General features: G+C 43.4%; 1 pseudogene; it reads right to left on the bottom strand.

Annotated features, from left to right (window-relative positions):
- Window positions 1–17,009: 17,009 nt before the first annotated feature.
- Window positions 17,010–18,723, bottom strand: LOC125924271 (negative elongation factor E-like; annotated as a pseudogene).
- Between the last annotated feature and the right edge of the window lie 1,488 nt (window positions 18,724–20,211).

The following is a 20,211-nucleotide window of genomic DNA, read 5'->3' as shown; positions in this document are numbered from 1 at the left end:
TTGAGTGTATTGCATTTTATGGCTTAATTGGTGGTTGCTTTAGGTATTACCATATTCATAATATGTCGTGTCTACTGGTATGACTCTTTTAGCCTTGATGAACTGTAGAAGCCATGCTTCCATTTAGGTCCCATCCATTATCCTCTCAACTTGTAAAAAACAACTGACTTAAATATTTTTTTTTCTATATGCACACTTAGCACCACATCAGATGGTGCTATATATTTTGACCTAAACATCAAATATGTTTTGGGAAATTCTGTTATATTTACCCCTATCTTACCCATTCCACTGGTTCTTTCCTTCCTGAAGTTATGAGCAATGTGACATTTCTTTACTGTTTTGAGAATTTCCCTTCTCTCTTCTTCAAAGGCCAGTTTGCTAATAGCAGGCTCTCGTTATCTTCCTTCGTTGGAGAATGCTTCTTCCCCCTACATTGTTGAAGGATATTTTCACTGGATATTCAATTCACGGCTCATGTTTCTTTTCTTCTTTTTCAATACTTAAAGCAATATTGTGTCAGTTCCTTCTGACTTCCATGGTTTCGGGTGAGACATCTGCTGTCATTCCAGTCGGTGTTCTTCTATAGAAATAAGTCACTTCTTTGGCGGCTATCAACAATTTTCTCTTTGTCTTTAGTTTTCATACGTTTGAGTATGATATGTACTGGCATGGATTTCCATGGGCTTATTCTGTCAGAGGTTGGCTCAGATTTTTGAAAATGAGTTTGTGTCTTTCACCTTTCACATTTGGGAAGTCTGCATCCATTATTTCTTTGAAGCTCTTCCAGCCCCACTCCCTCACTCCTCTCCTCGTGGGTCTCTGATACCATGGGATGTGGGACCTTGGCCATTTTCTGCCTGGTCCCTGAGACTCTCTACTTCCATGGTGGCAAATGGAAGGTGTGCTCCTTGCTTATTCCTGCCGCCATTGCCCCAGCAGAGGAGTTTGAGCCCCGCAGAGTGGGAGGGGATGTGGAATTCCAAATTCCTTTTTGGCCTACTGAAAACGTAAAAGCAGAAGGAGAGAAACGGGGTATGGTTCTCTACTGCTGTTTGCCCTCAGTAGAGGACATATTACCAAAAAAGTTTTCTGTTGTTAGGCCACCCTCTTCCTGTTTCTTTGGAAGTCTTTTTGTGCTGCTGGTGATTCTGGATTGGAAGCTTCTATAGCACCCAAATATGTATAGGAGGCAATCCGGAAACCAAAGGGATACTCTACTATGCTGTTCCTCAAGTGCTGAGCTTTCTAGAACGTCTTCCTTCATCTTTTCATCTCGCAGAGTCTTCATATGCTTGTTTTTGTGTGTTAAGTCTAAGTTTTTTAAGTTGTAAAAAGGTAGGCTACTCCAGCTTGAAATAACTGGAAGTCACCCTTGGACTTATGTTGTGAATTCTATTTTACTTTTGGTAACTAACGATTCTGCTATATTATTGTGATGTCATTTATAATCAGGTAAACCCTACAGTGGTACTCAGTTCTGGAAGGTTTTTGCAACTGTGTCAGTACTATAGTTGAACGGGGAAGCCCTTTGTCCACCTGTCTTTATGTGGGTAAAATACATGCTTCCTTTTTGCAAGGTGCCAGTTGAAGGTGAGATTTCATAAGCCAAGGTAAACAAAGCCTGAACCACAGGATGAAAAGCTCATACAAACCAAGATTGTAATAGTTTTCGGGACAAGTTGAAGCTGGCAAAATGTTAGCTAGAACGAAGATAAATAGGAAATGGGGACTTGAGTCTCGGGCATTACCTGATAATTGGAAATGACCACGTTTTTTTTTAAATTTTTTTTTCAACGTTTATTTTATTTTTGGGACAGAGAGAGACAGAGCATGAACGGGGGAGGGACAGAGAGAGAGGGAGACACAGAATCGGAAACAGGCTCCAGGCTCCGAGCCATCAGCCCAGAGCCCGATGCGGGGCTCGAACTCACAGACCGTGAGATCGTGACCTGGCTGAAGTCGGACGCTTAACCGACTGCGCCACCCAGGCGCCCCGGAAATGACCACGTTTTGTTGGGTTGAGTAAAAAGGAAAATTCACATTCTGCCCTTTTGCGTTGAGTCTGTCTCACAGACTTACTGAGCGCAGCAGCTCCAAGAGATTTAGGAGTCAGCAAGAACAAGAGACACATTTACATATGATCCACCTTTTAACTAAACACTGCAGTGCTTGGACACAACATGGAAAAATATAAACCAACTGAACACATGGAGCTGGTATCCTTAGTCTAGCTATTACCTTCTGCGGGTGGTCACCCTCCACTCTTTGGTGGAGTGCTGTGAATCTCACAGAAACTCCCCTCGGTGTCAGAACCAGCCAGTGGCAGCCCACATCTATCTTTCCTCCAGAGGAAACGTAGAAGAAACAGAAGACACTGACGTGGCAACAGAATGATGCGTGCCAGGTTTGTTGAGAGTGCTCTTACCCTGCTTCCACTTTTCAGCAACTTTTTCTATTAAAGTCTTCAGTGATGTTCTTAATTGCCTTACGTAAGATTTAGTGCGGTCTCAGTACATAAAGAAAGTTCTAATACGGTCTGCTGCTCTGAGAGAGTGGTGTTAGGCATGTATAACCTGGACACGGTAATTTAAACCAAACTTAAGCTTTCATCATGGAACCCTAGGTACAACATCACCTCTTCTTAAAGTTTGATTGTTCGTATTAATTTCTGTATATGTAAAAGGATGCTAACTAAGGTTATTCACTTTGGTGCCATTTACAAGTCTATCGTGCTTTAAAACACAGTACAAGGTAAACCAACATTATATATACATTATACATTATAATGTCTACATTATGTACATTATAACATTATCAATATACCTTTAGTCTATCTAGCATCTATTGTATTTAAGCTATTGGAATCCATTTAATATAAAAGTGTCACTTACTTGCAAAGTCTTTCTCTGAACCTCATGTAAGTCAGCTTCACACGCTGTTCTTTATCACAGTTCCTTATTTAATTTCTTCCTGGCACTAATCATCACAATATAAATTCATATTATTTATTTATGTTTGTCTTTACATTTCTAGAGTGTGGCTTCTACAATTAGGATGTAAGTTCCATGAGTGTAACAACGTCACTTATTTTTTATTGGCCTCTCTCTGTCCCTCACACACTCTCTAACATCCATGAGACTCTCGGCGGTAATTGTTGAATCAAATAATCGATCACACAATCCACCAGTGTATTCTGTAAGGGTAGGCATTATGGTCCCATTCAATAGATGAAGCAGTTGAGACTCTCAGCAGTGTAAAGAGGACATTCTGATGGCTTTGGTCATTACCTCAAGGGGACTATCAGATCCAAGAGAAGGGAGGGTAGAGAACACTAAAGACACATGTGTTTTCCATGGCTTAGGTTGCTTACATGTAAGTGCATTTGCGTATTTGTATCAAATGTTATACGTTTCACCTTGCTCTCCCTTGCCACTTTCAACTCACTGTCCCTCTTGCCACTCTCACGGTGCTCAGCTTTGAACTTTGCCGTCAAATGATTCTATTTCCTATCTAATCCTTGTTTCAGCAAGCTACAGTGTCTCAAGTCATGCCCCCACGCTATGGATCTGGAAGATGTTAACCCCTAGCCTCTTGCTAATCCTTCTGATGCCACAGCAGTCATCATGACTGCAGGTTTCAGAATCCACGTAGATGATGACTCACACCTTCTGGTTTCTCAGATCCTCCGGCGGTCCTGTTTCCACTCTTGGTCTGCCACTGACACCCATACCTAGATCTTCTGGTGACCTCCCATTATCTCGAGTTCGAGTGTCCTACTCTCCTTCTTCCAGTTTGATCTGTCAAGCACATGCTACCTAAGAATCTCCATTCTGGTCACTTGTTGACCCTACCAGGATCTAAAATTCACTGACCCTACTATCTTTCAGTCTGACTCAGTGTCTGAACGTCCTCTCGTTTCGTGAGCAGCTTAAATCTTGTAATCCACCATTATAATTACTTATTTTTATTCTCTCTGAGTCTCCTTGATCTGTCTCACCTTCATGTCGCTTTGGCTAACCCCTAAGCCTGGCTGTATCCAACTATACCTACTCCGTGCCTGCACCAGGGCACCTCAGGAAGGCAGGGGGAAAACACACAACTGACAATTTCAGGTGAGTCTGTACTCACTAGAAATTATATTACATTTCTCCAGGTGAATATTTGATACTTTTTTCTCTTTCTTCAAACTGTCCATACCTCATTGTCAGCTTATGACTGTATACTGAGCAAAGCAAACATCTCCTCGCCTTCACCACTTTATCTACCAATCTTCCCTCGCAGGTGTACATGTTCTCCTCCTGCTCTCCTGTTGCTATGGATAAAAGTTCATGTGATACAATAGCCTTTCCACTTGTGCACTAAACCTTGTCCTTCCCACATACTCAATAAAACAATTCCAAAGATTATCTTTCTCCTATATCATCAAATCTTCCCTTACTATTAAGGGAAGACATAAGATAGATGATAGATAGATAGATAGGTAGATAGATATAGGTAGATATAATATATATATATATATATATATATATAATGTATATGTTAGATATATACTAGATACTATATATATGTATATATATACATATATATATATATATGTATATATATATATATATATACACATTAAGCCCACCAGAAGCATATTGTAATATCTCCCATCTCAAAAAAAAATCAAAGTCAAACTCTCGTTTGACCTCGTATTACCTTTAGCTACTGTTTGTCCCCTTCTCTTTGTGTCCTTTAAAGGAAAGTCCTAACAGGTTTTCTGTGTTCATTGTCTCCAATTTCTCTCCTCCCGTGCCCTCTTTCAACTACTCCAGTCTAAGCAGCCCTTGTCTGGGTCACCAATAAACCCCTCTCAGCAACATGTAATGGTTCATTCTCGGTTCTCATCTCAGCAAGCCTAATAGCACCACTTGACGCAGGTGATCATTGTCTCCTACTTGGGACGTATCTTCCCTTAACTGTCTGGAAAATACTTGTGGCAGACTCTATTTTCCAGAGATGCCTACAAAAATATTTCCCATGTGACCCACCTTTTTATAAGGTGAACTTAACACTTCTGCTACTGAGAGGTGGGGCCCATGTTCCCTCCTTGAGAATCCCCACTGGCTTGAGATTGTTCCAACCATGGCATATGATTGAGGTGGCACCACGTGACTGTTTAAGATTGATCATAAGAGGCCACGCAGGCGTGCCTGGCCAATTCAGTCAGTAGATCACGTGACTCCTGATCTCAGGGTCCTGAGTTCAAGCCCCACGCTGGGGACGGAGCCTACTTGAAACAAACAAACCAACAAACAAACGGACAAACAAGCCATGCCTCTGTATCCTAGCCATAGGAAGAATGGAGGAAACGATGTGAACATGTGAGCGTTGTGTACAGAGTACTTGTAGATTGCTTCTGTGTACTTACCCTCCCTGATATAAAACTATCATTATTACTGCTCTAGAAATCATCGCTCTCTTTTCTCTTCACACAAGCGATAGACTGCACTTTTCACTTGCACCAAGAATCAAATGCTGTATGGCCATACTGCTTTTGTACTGAGATCATGGAAATGTACTCCAAATGAGGAACAAAGCAAAACTATTTTCCAAGAATACACTGAAGGTAGGTGGTTACAAATATGGCCCTTTTCTCTCATTAGTCTCCTTCTCCCTTGTTTTCCATCTCCCCATCTCTGTTTTTTCCCACTTTTTCAATCCTTACAGTCAATTCTGTGCCCTCCCACCTTTGATCTGAATACTGACGCAAATATGTCCTTCTTCCTTATTCTTTATACCTCTTCCTTCTACACTCGTTTCTACTTATTCCTTAGCCTTAAATGCTCACTATTATCTGCCAGGGACTCAGACCTATACCAGGTCCTTAGAAAAAAAAAATAGTAAGTGCGACTTGGTCATTTTCCTCAAGGAGTTTGTAGTCTACTTGCAGAGAAAAGATGAGAGCCGGTGAAGCAATGGAAGGACATTGGGTGTCTCCTTGATCTTTTTCTTCTGAATTCTTTACTCTCGATTACAACCTGCCAACAAACTACAAACTTCATCCAATTGAAAGCAGGAATCAAGGAAAGTGTTCTGGCGAGAGAACAAAAGCATCACAATGCATATTGGGCCACAAAAGTTTTGTCAAGAGACGGTCTCAGTGAGGAACAGATTTTCAATTAGTAGGGATTAGAGTATAGAGACAAGAAAATGGCTTATCGTTGGAAAGAGTACATTCATTTAAAGTCTATGTTTCTGGAGGAACCTGATGCGTAGATGATTGCTTTTCATCATTCATGAATTCTCCATTGAGAATTTGCCTGCTCTAAAATGTATTTGTAAGCCCCAAATTGTTGTGCTTTTGTAGTCATTGGGGATGTTTGATAAGTGACAAAACTTTGACTTGACAGATACGTATGTTCCCCACCGAGGTCGAATGAGGCAAGAAGCGCTGCCTTCTTGATCCCACTCACAATGCCGGCTAGCGTCCTCTTCACAGTCACCTCGGTGTCAGGTGTTTCACATTCTTGTTGGAGATTTTCATGTGCAAAATAGCCCCAACACATAGTACTGGGGTGCTGTCTAGTGCCCCCACTGCAGGACAGCTGTGATGTGCCTAACAGAGAAAATACATGTATTGGAAAGCTTTGTTCAGGCATGAGTTAGGGTGCCGTTGGTGTGACTACACAACTAATGAATTAATAACATATATTAAACAAGATTTCTAGACAGAAACACATATAGAGCAGGTATATATGGATAGGCTGATGAAATATTGTGACCAGAGGCTCAGGGGACCCTAACCCTGTACCTGCTCTAGAACAATGGTTCTATTTTCATGCATACGTATATACATCATACACACACACACATATGTTTTATATATGTGTTTCCTAGATATGATATATATCATATATATTGATATGTATATATATATCAATATATATGATATATATTGAGATATATATATATATATATGATATATATATATATATATGATATATATATATATATATATATATATATATGATATATATCATAGGTAGGGCTCCAAGTCAAGTTTATAAGAAACTCATTTGTGACATGCAGTGTGCTGGGCTTTCACAGGCTACTCATGGACACCATGAGGCAGGTCACTTTCAGAAATTAGTTTGAAGCTTAACAATGTCTTTACTTGCCCATGGAAATGGTAGTGTTGAACTTCAAACTAAGTTCTGTCCAACTACAAAGAATGAGCACTTTCTTCATCCTTTTTAGGAATCTTCATTGACTAATACTTTGGACAAATAATTAGTGGGTTAGCTTGTAACGTCCATAAACAAAGCACAGATTATAGGTAGAATATGAATGTCTATTTTCTAGTCTTTTAAATATAGCTGAACTTCACTCCAGGAGAATGCATGGGTCAAATGCATGCTTCCCTGGATGTCCTTATAACTCTCTTGGGGAACTTGTTCTCCCTTCTGCCACTTGACTCTTTGATCAGACGATTTTGACCTCTGCTGTCACTGTCTTCTCAAATGTTTCCTTTGAGTTTGCTCTCCCTTTGGGGATTTTACTCTAAATTAACATTCCTCGTGACCATTCCTCGCTGTAGATGCCCCTTGGTGTTGCTGCATGTAAACTCTGGGCAGGGGATTTGTGTGTCCCCAGACGTTGCCCTTCGGTTCCTTCCTGACCCGCAAATCTTACCTTTATCCCCCCAGCCTTTTCATTTCCCTCCAGCTTCTCTAACTCACCCCATTGTGGATTTGTTCACCAATTCACAAGCAATTCGGGAAGTCATGTTCATTTGGGGGTTAATACAAGAAGAGACTCTATGAACTGCCCATTAAAAAGTAATGGCTACTTTTCCATTTCATGCATGGCTCATTGGGCATGTGCTCGTTACTTATAATTTGTATGACCAATAGTTGTAACTGGTACAAAGTCGTCAATTTGAAATTTCCTAGAAGATGGTATTTTATTTGGTCTATCCCGGAAACATTCACGCTGTAAAATAGTAGGCCCATGCATTCTCAAAACAATTGCCATATCGCATCCGTGGGCAATGCTTGAAAATCACTCTCAGAATTCCTGCAGTAATTTTAATGATTAACCTGGTAGCCTTTGTGATGCACAGTTGCTCTCATCATTTGATTTCAGGTGGCAGAAAGGAGCCGCCACAGCGAGGAATCAACATCACGTCTGTTCTTTACGTACCCTTTTCCACCAGAGATGTGGTGTATACCTATGCGGGGGAGTAAAATATATCAAGGCTTTTCCTGTAAGCACTTGTCTCTCACAGGTGGAAGTATGAACAATAAATCAAGTTTTTGGAAAGAGTTGGACCTGTGTTTACCCCAAATGTATAATTACTAGTACAGAAGCACTTCAACTGCATTCCTTACTTAAGAGTATTTGACTCCTCCTTGTTTGCTGCCAGAGAGAAATTTCGGTTGCTGAAGGAGTGAGGCTAAGGAGCTCGCGGACACTCATCACATGACAAAATGAATCATGAGTCGTCACGTGCTTTATGGGCTAGAGGTTTCCTAGAAAAATAAGCTTTGTCTTCATTTTAGGGGAACACACCAGCGTTCTGAGATAGTCCATGCTCCCCTCTGCCGCGCGGGCAGATCCTTCCAGGGCCCCGGGCTTGCCCGGGGCCTCAAGGGGGAGAGACAAGTGACCGTTGCCCCATCACATGCAGTATCATGTGCCAGGTTCTCTGAGGGCACGATCTGTTTGCGGCTGACCTTTTAATGAGAAGCGTTCGAGTCAAGAACTGCAACATCACACAGTGAAGGGCATAGTCTTCTCGTGTCTTGAATCCTGTGGCGTGGCTTCCGCAAGTTCTCCGTTTCCGGCGCCTGGCAGCATGTACGTGAGCAATGGACATCTTTTGTGACTGCACCAAGATGTCAGGCACGTAGGTGATGGTGACTGCCGGCCTAGAAATATTGCACGGCTCTTCCTGAAGGAGAGGACGGCAGATTTTACGGCATCCGGAACCTAGATCCCCGGGGAGATAAAGAAAATGTCACTGTGCATTCACGCCATACAAATGGCATTAAAAAACAGTAGTAGTAACGATAACAGTTTTTATTGTGTGCAAGTGACTTTACGAAATGACCGATTCTCATAATTCTGCAAAAGTAGTCACTGTCATGCTTAGCATACAAATTTGGAAATGAAGCTTCAGGGAGACTTAGTTATCTGTCTGTTAGCTACCCAGCATTTAAAACTGTAATCCAAAACCGTGCCTTTCGGACTCAGTTTTTCACTATCCACCATCCACATCAGCTCTCCTTTCCCTTCTTTCTCCCTGCCTTTCCTCCTTTCCATCAAATCGATCAACAGTTTTCTGCTGAATGGCTAATGTGATCCAAACGCCGTTCCAAACTTTCAAGATAAAAACAATGAATACGGTGTCAGTTTATCTCTCAACAAATTCTCACTTCAGCAGAGGACACAGACATGAAAAACAGTAATTTCGTTAAAATATGCAAGTTACCAGAGGAGTAAGTAAGATAAGCAAGTATAAAGTCCACTGGGGGCCCAGAGGGGATCAAAGATGAACACAAGGTGACCCTGAGGAGGGTGCCGATGGGGAAGGGCTGCCGGAAGGAGCGCCAGGATGGCGATGGACAAAGCCAAGGATGAAGTGGCCGGGAGAGCAGGGTCAGTGTGGTTGCAGAGTATGAGCGAGGGGCAGCGGGATAGGCGTAGGGACAGTGGCCGCAAGCCCGGTCCCAGAGTCGCACGGGCGGAGCGCGCCTTCCTCACGGTGTGACTTGAGCTCAGACGTTTTCCTCCTCGCACTTCAGTGTGTACCGGGGTGTAAATAATGGCGCTCATTCCACAGGTTGACGTGAAGATAAGTGAGTTAATACTTGTCACTCACTTCCGAGAGTGCCGGGCACATGGCATTTTACGCAGCGCGCTCGAATCAAAACCACCTTGGCTATGCGTGCTGGAGACAAGTTACTGAGGCTTTGTGGGCCAGGCAAATGTCCTCAGACTTGGACCTGGATGAAAGGGAAGCCGCTGAAAATTTCATCCGGTGGAGGAACGGGATTGGCTCTGCTCTCCGGAGGATGACTGTGGTAGCACCATGGAGGGAGAGGAGGCTGCAGGGAGCGGGTTAGGCCAGCCCTGCCCGGTGTGCACTTGGGAACACTGCATGCATCACTCTTTAATTGAGGCCCTCCGCTTTTTGTAAATGCCTGGCTTTTCCCAAAGGGCCAATTTAAAGGAACAGCAATCATTTGGACGTGTAAACTGAAATATACGTTCATTACCAGCTCGCATCTCGTACTAATGTGGTTTTATGTATTTTTCTGAATGTTGAGAAAAGAAAGCTTGCCATAAGACCTCATTTCCCGTATTAGAAACCTCCTGGGGAATTCAGGATTTAGCAGATAATTCAATTGCACCCACGCTGAGAAACGAGAAAATTGAGTTATACAAACTTTTCTTTTATGGTCACAAATTTCAATGCAAAAACTCTATTCATAGAATTGTATTTCTTAAGGAAATTACTCTCAGACTTATGTCTTAAGTACATTGTTCATAAATTAGGTTCCTGGCACTTGTGGGTCAGCAAGCCGTGATTGTTCCATATTATTCTTTTAGTAGGGACCACTTGGGAAAAACCATTTAGCATTACCTACGAAAACTTAGAAAGTTCTCTCCTTCGTATACGTACCGCACAGTGATGCTTACACATGGCACTGGGAGATTTGTTCAAGAATATTCATGGCCACGTTATTTATACCAGCTCCAAGCTGGAACTAAGTCGGATGGCCATCACAGCAAAATAGATATGTGTTTTGTGGTTCATGTGTGCGATGAGCTCTAAAAAATGCTGACATGAAGTGAACAATAGTTACATTCAGCAGCAGAGTGAGTCACAAAGTTGATGTTGAAATGAGAAGCCAGATACAAGAGAACATATACACTATGATTCTATTTATGTAAGGTTAAAAAAAAAAACAGACAAACTGGTGTTAGAAATCTGCACTGTGGTTCCTTTTGGTGAGAAGGGGGGTCATAGTGATTGGACAAATCACAGCCGGAGTCTCTGGGCTCCTGAGCCCCATTCTTGATGTGGTCCTGGTCACATAGGTTCTCATTCTCCTCCCTCCTTCCCTCCCTCCTCCCTCTCCTCCCTCCATCCCTCTTTCCCCCTCTCCTCCTTCCCCCCTCACCATCTCCCTATCCCAATCTCTATCTCTATCTATCCATGTTTTTTCACTCATCTGTGCCTTATTTCAACATGCCTTTTTAAAAGATAATATTCCAGGGGTGCCTGGGTGGCTCAGTCAGTCAAGTATCTGACTTGATTTCAGCTCAGATCATGATCTCAGGGATCATGAGATCGAGCCCTGGGTCTGACTCTGCGCGGACAGTGTGGATCCCGCCTGGGATTCTCCCTCCCTCTCTCTGCCCCTCTCCTGCTCACATGTGCTCTCATTCAAAATAAATAAATCAGCATGTAAAAAAATAAATTAAGGGTAATACTGTAGTGTTTTGTGCATATTTTTAAGATTATGAAAATAAAACATATATAGAATGTTAGAAGATTAGGAAAAAATAGCCATAATTATCAAGCTAAGAGAATATTTCAACATTATAGCACAATATGAATTATCAGGTCTGGAATAGTCATGATATGCTGTAATTACATGAGAATTTTAGAATTGTAACAAGACAACAGTGGGCTCCTATCGCTTTTATTTTTTAGACACCATTCTTCAATAGAAAGGAAACACACTGAACTGCTTGTGACTCTATTACTTTTTAAGTAAATGGAATAAAAACCATGAAAACTTTCATTGCTCAGAGCTGAGTCATACTGAACTCTTTCAATCTTTGAAAGTCCTAAAGGACACATTAATATACAGATCTATGATGTATACAATGTGATAACAAGGTCAAGGGTCTGTGCTATGTCACAGATACATGCTTATCAGCAAGTTTTGGCCTAGCTTCATGTAATTTTTGGCCTAAGCCTAGTTAATCGTGTCTAGAAAGGATAGCAGGATATTCATTTTGTGTAGCCAGTTTTGCATACACACACACACACACACACACACACACGAACATATTCTCCAAATAAATGCACACATGATTCAAACATGAGCACTTGTCAAGCACACCAAGATTCAGGCTTTGGAAGAGATAATAAACCCATAAAGTTTCTAGACAATCCATGTTGGAAACATGTCGGCTTCACTATAAAGAGTTTCTGTCTCTGAAACAGATTTGAGTTTTGAGAGCTCTCAGACACAGTTGGTATTATCAGTCTTTTTTTACGGCCATTCTGATGGGTAGATGATAGCATCTCCCTGAGTGGTTAGTTTTGTTTGGTTTTGCATTATTTTTTAAATATTTATTACAGAAAATTTGAAACAGACACAAAAAGTAAAGAGAAGAGTAGAATGAACCTGATTTACCTAACATGTAGTGGCAACAGTTCTCGGTACATTGCCCGTTTTATTTCCCGTACGTCACTACCTGCTTGTTGGCCCCTCCTCCCCCTCCAGGGTTATTATGAAGTGTCTCAGACATCAGGAGTGTCACATACTGTGAAACATACTAGTGTCACATGTACCACATACTAGGGATGTGCTGGAGGCTGTGGTTTTGTTACTTTTAAGTAATCTAAGAAATATTTTTAAAAATCTCCAATATGCACAATTTCAGATCTATATCCACCTATGGGAAAATACAAGTCACAGAACTTTACAGACCTCTAAAAATACTGGGATCTTAACTTTTTTTTTAGATTTAGAGCTAAAAGATTTCAAAAATCTTTTTAGATTTTTGCTTGGAAACTTGATTGCTAAATTCCGAATGTCATTTCGAAAGGTATTCATGTATTGTTGATATACTTTTAAAGTTTACATTTCTTTTCCCTAGGATAAAAGTCAACCATACACACTTTATAGCATGAAAATAACAAATTGCTTCCGGCTCCCTTTGGAAATATCCAGTGTTAGCTATTTATTATGATTCTTTTCAGATTTTCCTGTGAATACCTTTTACATAGTTAAGGTCGTACTTAGTGTTTCAGTATTTTTCAAACCTTGGATAATATCCAAGTTTTTCCTTTTAAAGGAAAAATGTGAGCAACCCATGGTTTGCAGATCCCCCAGGCACCAGGACCTAATTATTTAAAAAACTAATTTGAGAATAATTTATTTAAGAAGCTATATTTTTATCCTAGGAGTATATCAAGTCAAAATTTCACTTTGACAGAGACGTTTTTATAACCGATAAGATACACGTCTAGATTATAATTAAGAGTGAAATACGTTGCAGGGTTCTAGAACTCACATCTGTGAGGGATCAACAAAGCCTGTTTTGTAAAAAAAACCAAAACACTGGACTACCAGATTGATCGTTCATAATCACAGGCAATGAAACTCCTTTGAGCCTTGAATTGGACCTTCCTGTCAAGTACACCCTTATCCAGGAGGATAACACTTAGCAACAGGAAGGAGTGAGAAGGATGTGACCAGCCCTGGAGGCAAGGGGCAGGTGGTGCCCCCTGAGCTGAGTCCTGGAGGTGAATCGGGGCTTACGGACGGGGCGGGCCAGGTAGGAGATGGCGTGACCTGAGGCACAGAGGAGGGTCTTGTGTTCACGTGGGAGGGGGTACGGCAGGGCACAGTGTCCCGCTCCTCGGCCTAAGGGATCGGGAGCTGTTGAGGAGCTGTACGGAGCATTTAGTGGCACCGTTAAAGTCAGGATGGGCCTCCATGTAGTGGTCATGAGGAAGCTTTCAGCAGACCAGAAGGCTCTTTCCTAGCAGACTCTGATGGTGTTACCCCTCTTCCTATCTGGCCTTGGTCTGGCGGTTCAGACGAGTCTTAGGGCGTGGGCCCTGCTCTTCTCCTGTCAGGCAGAACGACAGGTGCCCAACTGTCCGGAGGGCATGTCTGGGTGTCGGCACATCTCCGCCCCCGGCCTTCTCTCCGATGGCTGGTTTTCCCCAGAAGGCTTAGGACCGCGTTGTCTCAGGTCTTTCTGGGGGGCACAAGCTCCTTTTTGGTAGATCACAGCTTCACACCTGGCCAGGGGCTGCCATGGCCAAGAAGAGCCCTGCTCTGTCCTGCCTGTCGTGGGGCAACAGAAAGCTTTACTCTTGGTTTTCCGTCGAAGAGAAATAAATATTGTTAGTTTGTGCCTACAAAATTATAACCTCCCATATGTTTTCCCCAAAATATCTCCTGGGTTACGGCGTAACCCTGGGGAAAGGAGGTCAAAGGGGGAGACTCTGGGTGGGGGCCACACCTTTGCCCCTTGGCACTCACAATAGCAGGTGGGAAGGAAGGGCTGGCCCGATTTCGGTGCTGGTTCTTCCAAGGTCCTGCTGGCCAGCCGGCCACATGGGGAGGGAGCCTGAGGTGCAGGGAGTGGGGCTCTCCCTCTGCTACTTTTACTTGTTTTAGCTCCGTGGCCTGGCAAGTGACTCAGTCAGCATTCAGTTTACCCGTCTGTATAATGGACATAATACCAGCTCCACCTCTGAGGATTTTCGTGAGAATAAGGCAAGTCATTTTATTAAAGTGCTTTGAACCATGTTTGAAAATTAGCACATTTATTACTTCTTTATTTTGAGGTAGCCCCTCCCTTCACACGTATTTGCTGAATAAGTGTTCGAATAGACACACGAGTGAATACATGAGTGGAAAACATGGTTCCGAAGACACATTTGGCTTCTGCCTTACTTTATAGTCTGTAATTGCACAGGCTGACATACTTTATCAGTACGCGCGCGGCATATAAACCCGCCCTCCCACACTCGCACGGATACCACACGCACGTCCTGCTAGAAGCAACCCAGTCACTTCCTCGAGTGGGTAAGTGGGCACTCTGCCCCATTCTGACCACTGCTGTGCTCTGTCCTGTGCCTCTGTTCTTAAATGAGCCCATCATGGGGAGGTAGCCGCCATTGTTTTCACCGTAAAAAGTCCCTCGGAAAAAGACCACATGCAGCGTTCATGCAAACTTAACTTGAAGAGTTCTGAGGGTTTGTAGAAATTGCTTTCAGTCGCATAAATCTGGAGTGTGTGCATCTGGGGTGGGGCGGGGTAAGGTTTGATTACTCTGCTTATAATTTGTGGCTGAATGAATTGGCACCCACCTGTGTTGAATGTCCTGTTGGTGCCGAGTCGTGGATGTGGCCCGCTTCCCGGCTACAGCCCCTGAAGTTAAGATGCTGTGAGTCGGTGTGTGGGTGAGCACGCAAGAACACAGGCGGGTGGCTTAGAAGCTCACAAACAGGAAAGCTTCCACTGGTTCTAAGGGGAGGAACCATCCCTGTAGGGGGCTGGCGGGAGGGAGCAGGGAGTTGGTCAGAGATCTTTTCCCCTTCGAGGCAGGTTACTCTATCATTTCTAGATGAAGCACAGGGCTATATTTGGTAATGCAAAATGTCGGGCTGGAGAATAAGCGACTCACTTCATGCAAACAGATTAGCATATCACGTATACAGTTAGGCCTTTGCTGTTTCAGGCGTGGGGCCCACCGTGGAAGCTCACCCATCACCGTCTGCCAGGGTGCTGCAGCCAGGTTCCAGCATCTCTGGTGGGGACAAAACACTACCTTGCGAATCATTTTCAAGGTCGTTTGCTTCTGGAGACTTGAAAAAGGTCTTCTGTTAGACCATTGGGGTCATTTAATGCAAAATGGTGTCAGCAGGATCAGTAGCAGGGCTCTTTCTGTCCACGGGTAGCCCTCCTAGCGGGAGTGAAAGAAGTTCCCGGCAAACAACATGGTCATTGTAAGTGGGGCCCCTCTAGGGCCGCACGGTGGGGGATGACCACCACTGGTCACACAGTGGATAATTGAATCGGTTCCACTCACCGGTCACAGTGGCACGTGCTGGTCAGTCATGCCCCAGTCGGCAGGCATTGGAAGTTAGGAACGTCCTTGCCAGCATGCGCTCTCTCTTGTCTTTTTGAGGATGGTCATCCTAACAGTGGGCGTGGAAATTGGTTCAACTATGGAAAACCGTATGGAGACCTCTCCAAACATTAAAATAGGAGCTGCAGCCATGTTCTATCATCTCTTGTGGGGACAAAAACCCTAGTTTGAACACTGCATTCCGGATCATTTTCAAGGTTTTTTGCTTCTGTAGACTTTAAAAAGATCCTTGGTTGGATCCTGGGGTGATTTGATGTAAAATGGTGTCAGTAGAATCAGTAGCAGAGTTCATTCTGTCCATGGGTTTCTTTTTCACTTTTGGGAATATATGCAAAGGAAAGAAACACACGACTCCAACAAAATATCTTCACCTTATGATCACTGTAGCGTTTCCAACAGCCAAGACAAGGAACCAGTGTCCATCAATTTATGCATGGGTAAAGAAGCTGTGGCATCTCTCCCTATCTACAGAATGGAAGAGAGCCATCACAAAATGTGGAAATCTTACCATTTGCGGCAACATGGATGGACCTTGAAGACACTATGCTGAATGAAATAAGTCAGACAGAGAAAGATGCTTTAGGATCTCATGTATACATGGAATCGAAAAACAAAAGCAAAACGAAACAAAACCCCAAACTCAGGAAAAGAGATCAGACTTGTGGTTACCAGAGTCAGGAGATGGGGAGAGGGGGAATCAGAATAAGGTGGTCAAAGGCACCAACTTCCCGTTAGAAGAAAAGTAAGTACTGGGGATGTAATAGAGAGTGTGAGGACCACGGCTAGCACTGCTGTATGGTATATAGGAAAGTTGTTAAGGGGGTAAATCCTAAGACTTTTCATCATAAGGAGAATTTTTCTCTTTTCTTTTCTTTTTATTGTGTCCACATGAGAAGACAGATGTTAGCTGAACCTACCGTGATGACGATTTCACCATATATGTAAAGTAAACGCTCACCTCAAGCTGTAAGTCTTAAACATATACAGTGATGCGTGTCAATTATTTTTCAGTAAAACTGGGAGGAAAGAAAGAGCTCCCCGTATCTTTTTAATTTTTTTTTTTTTTTTGAGCTTGCATCTCAGTGTTTTACTGAGACCAGTGTTGGCACAGATGAGGCACACAGAATCCAGCTGAATTCCCTAGAAGCCGTCCACAAGGTTTTCCTCGGAGCCGCCATCACTGTAGACAATCCTGACCATCTTGTCCTAGTGGCAACCCTTAAGGCTGTTCCGGACAGCGGGGCAGCCCCAGACAGACTTACCAGTGGCAGATTCCAGCACCGGCCGTTTGCCTGCAATGCTGACTTTGAGCTGTACCGACTCCCGCTGGGCCCATTGAGCCCAGCAACCGCCTGATCTGCTGGCTCCACCTTTTCCTAGATAAGGAAGGCACAGTTTCTGGATGAGTCCTTGGAGAGGCCGATGGTGTTTCCAAAGGCAGAGAAGGTCCCACAGAAGAGGGTGGGCATCATGTCCTCTCTGTACACACAGAGTATTCCCCTTCTGAGGGGCTCTGTGTTCAGGAAATGAGTCCCACCTGGGGAAAGGACCCTTGCATTCATGGTCCCTGTCTGGATCAAAGTCCCTGACCCCATCGCAATTCTTGTCTGGATCGAGGTATCTATCCCTATTGCAGTCTCTGTCTGGATCACGGTCCCTGTCCCCAATGTGGTTAATCTCCAGATCATGGTCACTGTCCCCATCGTGCTTCCTGTCCCCATAATGGTCATTGTCCCTATCGCAGTCCCTGTCTGGATCACGTTCCCTGTCCTCATTGTGGTTCATCTCCAGATCATGGTCACTGTCCCCATCATGCTTCCTGTCCCGATAATGGTCCCTGTCCCTATCGCAGTCCCTGTCTGGACCATGGTTCCTGTCCCCATCATGGTCCCTGTCCAGATTGAGGTCCCTGTCCCCATTGTGGCCCCTCTCCAGATCATGGTCACTGTCCCTATTACAGTTCCTGTCCAGATCATGGTCACTGTCCCCATCGCAGTCTCTGTCCCGGTTCCATTCACGACTAGGGTCCTGGCTGAGGCTTCGAGGTGGGGAGGCTGAGGAGCGGCCCCACCACACTTTTCAGAACCCCAGTCAAAGCTTCAAGGGGGACTTCACCAGCCCCTGGGCCCTGTGCCTCTTCCCCATTTGGCCCCAGTTCCCAAACCCAGTCACTGGAAGACACAGAACTCACACAGAGGTTTCTTCTGTGGGTGTGTGCATGACTCCTGCAGATCATTGTTGCAGATATGCAACTTTGGAACAGCTGGTAAGTGGGCACTGGCCCCTTCTCAGGGTCCTTTAACTTCCCTCGAGGGTTTGAGAGTGCCGGAAGCCCGGGTTCTTGAGCTGCCAGCTCCCAACTTCAGCAGCCACTTTGCTGGTTCTGCTGCGGTGGCCCTGTCCACCACGCTGCTCGGACAGTGAGCCTGGGACACCACCTCGACTGGCTGTGCTGCTGCTACTTGGCTTTGTCAGAGCCAGCGATGCCTTTTTCTTTCTCTTGAATTTGCTGAATTTGTTCTGCAGAGCTGCCCCCTCCTTGCTCAGCTGGGGGTATCACCAACCTGGTGGCTCCCCAGGGGACTGTACCAGGGGTCCCGTGGGCTCGGGCAGTGCCCGCGTGGGCCAGGAGCTCCTGAATCTTAAGGATCTTCCGGTGACATGTAGTGGCAAAGGCCTCCGCAGTCTTGGAGATGCCAAAGGCGCCACTACCCTTCGATTTCCACACCACCCAGAGTAAAGCAATAGAGAAAAGGAAGCTTGCTCTTCTGACGGTTTCCAGTCATCATTGTAGAGAAGAAAATGGCCAGCGTAATGCATAGTACAGATTCAAATTAGACTGCAGAATCTAAGGCCAGGGAAATCGCTGGAGACTTGGGTATTATTATTGGAGAAATTCTTTTGCATGAGGTATGGTGTGAAGAGTCATTTAATATTTGCAAATGTGTTGACATTTTATAATTTCATCATCCTTTTCTTGTTTTTTTTTTTTTTTTTTTTTTTTTTTTGTCCATGGAGAGGTTTTAAGCTACTTGTGCATCAAGATATATAATTCAAAATTAAGTGGGAAAAAAAACCTATCTTTTGGTATCTGTATACAAAGAAAAATCATCACTAAGTATAACCTTTAGAGTATTTGTATGGAAAAAAATACATGTTATAAAGAACAAAAGTAGACCTGAGTTGAGATTTTTCCCATTAGGTGAATAATATGTTAAACGTAGGGTGAACATGATGTCAGGATGGACACGGTGGTCTGTTTTTATAGAAAATGAAAGTATAGCACAACTTCCTTTTTAATGATTTGCAGAGACAGAAGTTCAGTTGTTGTATTATTTTGAGCTTTGACAGTATTACTGCTTTGGGGGGGGGGTTATGATTTAATCCATGTCACATGTGACTGTGTGGAAACATGACATGTGAAAACAGTCTGTTGAAGCACTTTGGTATGGCTCTGTGCCGTCGCTTATTATCAGCACTTTACAGGGAGCTCACGTTCAAGGCTATCAGCGGAATGGAGGACAACCTCCAAACTTCTAATACCTGCTCGGAATTATGCTAGTCGAAAATTTCAGGAAATCCCTGAAATTTTTTCTCAGAATTAGAATGGAGATAAGAAGAAGGGATATGGTGATAATGATCGTAGATTTCTCATGAAGTTAGCTTTGCTCCTCCTAATAAAAAAATGCTCGTAAGGCGCTGGCTGTCTCAGATCAGCAGGGTTTCCACGTTAACATGGAGGCACCTTTGAAGGTTAAGGGTTACACACAGAGATTGCCAAACCCCCAAGCCCCCTGTTCTGTTTATATAGGTCCTTGGCGGGATAGTCAGTTCTGTTTCATAACTAATAATTCCCCCCCCACCCCCACAAAAAAAGAACTACATTACTGTGCAAAAACAACAGTCCTGTAAAAAATACTGATAGCAATAGGAATCTTCAGAAAACAGATTTTATTTCTTTCAAGTAATAACTGGGAGTGGTTGTGTATGTATCATTCATTTCTGAGCCCTTTTCTCAAATCAAAATTTAGATTTAGAGACATATCTCCCAGATGGGATGAACATTCAGCAGGTGTCAAAAACTCTCCATTATACTGAAGTCTCAAACTATGATGGTAAAACCTCCCACGGAGGGTTTTTTTGTTTGTCTGTTTGTTTTGCTTTTACAATTAGGATTTTTAACATGTTTGTCTCTGGCGCAGATCTGTTTTAACAAGGTAAGAAAATATTTCTCAAGCAAATCCAAATATTCACCAATCTGATGGGAAAATGTAAGGGTTAACTAAACCTTCTCCATTTGTATCTGAG

The sequence above is a fragment of the Panthera uncia genome, chromosome F2 (assembly GCF_023721935.1).
Source record: "Panthera uncia isolate 11264 chromosome F2, Puncia_PCG_1.0, whole genome shotgun sequence".
In the NCBI taxonomy this organism is placed as follows: domain Eukaryota; kingdom Metazoa; phylum Chordata; class Mammalia; order Carnivora; family Felidae; genus Panthera; species Panthera uncia.
This window is presented reverse-complemented; position numbering and strand designations above follow the sequence as displayed.